Here is a 3,753-nt window from a genome sequence, read left to right as displayed (position 1 = left end):
CTGCTGCTCTGCTTGAATGGAATTTAAATGTTTTAGTGTTTTTTTGGCTTTTTGTTTGACTCATAACGGAGATTAAAAGTCAGGATATTTCAGCCTTTGGTTGTGTTGATTTTTCTCTTGTGTCTCCAAAATGCTATAATAAATAATAAATAACTTAAATTACTTACTTAAATTATTCAGTTTCAGCTACATGAAAATTGAGTAGTAGATTCAGTTTTAAACTAATATAAAAGGGAAATAATGTTCCTTCTTTCCTCCCTTCCTTCCCTCTAACCTTCCTTCCTCCCTCCCTCCTTGTTTCCTTCCTCCTTCCTTTCTTCCTTCCTTTCTCCCTCCCTCCTTCTCTCTTTCTTTCCTCCTCCCTACCTTCCTCCCTTGCTTCTTTCCTCTGTCCTTCTTTCCTCCTTCCCGCTTACCTTCCTTTCTTTCCTTCCGTCCTCCCTTCCTTCTTTTCTTTCCTCCCTTCCTTCCTCCCTCCTTTCCTTCCCTCCTCCCTCCTTTCATTCCTTCTTCCTCCCTTCCTTCCTTCCTCGCTCCTTTCCTTCCTTCTTCCTTCTTCCTTCCTCCCTCCTTCCCATCCTTCCTTCCTCTCTTCCATCCTTCCTTCCTCCCTTCCTTCCTTCCCTCCCTTCCTTCTTTTCTTTCCTCCCTTCCTTCCTCCCTCCTTTCCTTCCTCCTTTCCTTCCCTCCTCCCTCCTTTCATTCCTTCTTCCTCCCTTCCTGTTGTTTTATTAACCAGATTTTTATTGCTCTCACTTCTCAAATGTTCTGATAATGAGGTTCATGTAACTCAAGAGGATTTAGTATCGACATATTTTAAATTGTAAGGAATCAACAAAATACAATAATATTTATGTCATGGGTTGCCCCCCCCCAACACACACACACACACACACACAAAAAATATTATTTCTATATAGTTATCTTTAGTGTTTCCTTTTTATTTTCCATTATATTATATTATGTATCTATTTATATATATTTGTTTTGAATTAATTTAACATAATAATAATTAATAATAAAAATAATAAAAATGATAATAAAAATGATAATAATAATACTAATAATAATAATAATAATAATAATAATAATAATAATAATAATAACAACAACAATAATAATACTACATACAATTTTATCTTAACATTATAATTAAAAAAAACAAAAGTCCAATCATTTTTTTGGGTCTAAAAATAGTAACCTTATTATTTAATTATATTGCCAGCCAAGTTCAAATTCCCAGAAAAACTACAGTTGAAGCAAAAGTCAATAACATTCATTATATTTATGTTATTAAAATGTGAAATAGATCAGGTTCAGGTAAGTAATGACTCTGAATTTTGAACCACAGACATCAACGTAAAAACTACATTTTTACTTTAGTATTCAAATTTACAGCTTAAGTATTAAATACATCTGAATGTTAGGACAAAAAGAAACAACACATGGTTTCAATGTTACCTTAAATAAAAACAAATTATTAAAAATGGTGAACAAAGGCTTTTGAGAAGTTAGAAAAAAAAATCATACTTTTTAACTTAAAGTCATTTTTAAGAATCTCCATCAGGTTGTTTTTATTATTGTTGTCCAGGTTTGACTTTCAACTTCAACTTTATAAATCACTTTAAACACAACACAGTTGATCCAAAGTGCTTAAAAAATAAAATAAGAGGAAAACACAAACACAATAAAGAGAAACCACAATAATGTTAAAATATTACTAAAATAAAAGCACATGGAGACAACAGCATAAATCTGTGGAGGCTTCAAGTGAAATACCTGAGCTGGTTTTTATTTATTTAATCATTTATTATTGTTAGGCACAATTCAAAGCCGGGAGTAGAAGTTTATTTCAAGTGATTATTGGAAGAACTTGATTTTAATACTCCATCAGTGTCTTAGAATAACTTTTTAAACCATAAAAACTAAACACATCTGCAGCTTTAAAGTGATTTAATATTAACATTTTTACTTGTGCACCCCTCAGGATCCTCTAAAAAAAAAAGGTGGCCCCCTAAAAAGGTTCCCCTGACCCCAGTTTGAGACCCTCCACGTTGCCCTGCCTGCAGCGGACGGCAGGTGGCGCTGTGCCTGTGCAGTGTGACCGCCTGGAGGCTGCAGAGCTCCGTTTCCTGAAACGCATACTTCAGGATTAGGAAGAACACACCCAGTGACATCAGTGAGGTTTGAAGAAGAAAAAAGTTTCAACTGAGTCCGTGCAGAGGTGGAAGAAGAGGGCCGAAAGGTCCTGAAAGGTTTACGTTTGGATTACACAAGGGGTTGTTTTTGTTTTTTATTTTTCTGCTCCGGAGAGTTTGGCCCCGACGCGTCCAGACTGTGCGTAAAAAGTTTGTTTTTTTACTCTGAAGTGAAACAGTCGCCGCGTTTCTCAAGAGAGGAGGATGTCAACTTCAGACGAGGCAGACGGGCTCCGGCCGAGATATGGCTGTAAGTTGCGACTTTTTACTGCTCACCTTGAGATGCGAGACAGACACAGTGCAGAGGGAGAGGAAGCCCCCAAAAGCTCCACAGCTCCACAGCGCAGCCAAAGCTCCGGCTCGTGCAAAGCGCCTCCAAAAGCTTTAGTGTAAAAAGTGTCATTTCTTACTGTGTAGCAGACACGTCGGGGTTTATTTCTGACAAGCATGGGTTCAGCCTTAATTATGACTTCCGCGTTTTTATAATAAAGCATCGCTCAGAGGAGAGGAGAGGGGAAGGAGAAGGAGAGGGAGGCCCTGCTTTTAAAGTTTACACAACTTTTTTTCCACATTACACAAATGTTTTTTTTTCCAGTGCTTTCATGTTTGAGTTGATACACACATTCACTTTTTGGAAAACAGTCAAAACAGCAGTGAATCTGTAACATTTAACCAGTTTTTAAACACATCACATCACCAAAAAAATGGATCTTTTACTCCATTTCTTCATTATATATTTGAGTTAAACTTAAAAGATCTTGTAATAAAGTATCTCCTCCTCCTTCCTCTGTAATGTACAACAGCACTTTATATCCTTTTATCCATCAAATATGGAAAACAAGAAGTAGTTTGCTTAGCTGACAGATGCCAGCATTTCATTTTTGACTATCAGCTGGTGCCAAAGAGAGCATGTGTGTCTCAGGTTTTGGTTAAAATCAGGATTTACCTGCTGTTAATAATGATGATGATGATGATGATGATGATGATGATGATGGTGATGTGATCCCACCCTAGGCTGAACTCTCCCACCTTTTTCACCAGTGACAGGAGGCTGAAAGGGGCCTCTTTGTATTGCGCGCCCTCCTATCCCCCCCTCCCCTCCTCCTCCTCCTTCTCCTCTTCCTCCCTCCCTCCTCCCTCCTCCCTCCTTCCTCTCTTCTCTCTGTAATTTGGGGAACATTTCGCTCTACAGGCGGAATCACGGCTCCACTCCACTACTCCAAGCTGCGTAATCTCACGGGAATCACCCCATAAAACCCTCCACCACCACCTCCTCCTCCACCAACACCAACACCAACACATTGTTTTTTTGTTTTCAGCGTTATGAATAAACTGTCATTTTACAGACAAAGGCATGGCCTCACAGCGTACAGTCTGCCTCTCGACACACACATGAGCCACATTGTGCTCATGTGTGTGTGTGTTGACTGGCTCCGCAGATGACTAATGAATGAGGCGGGTTTCCTGTGTAAAGCACCTCCAGTATGTGGAAGCTTGGAGAAGCCAGGCAGCTGCATGGAAACTGGGCAAGAGTTCTGCAACTAGGGAAAAGCTT

This window comes from Scomber scombrus, chromosome 1, assembly GCF_963691925.1.
Source record: "Scomber scombrus chromosome 1, fScoSco1.1, whole genome shotgun sequence".
Lineage (NCBI taxonomy): Eukaryota > Metazoa > Chordata > Actinopteri > Scombriformes > Scombridae > Scomber > Scomber scombrus.
This window is presented reverse-complemented; position numbering follows the sequence as displayed.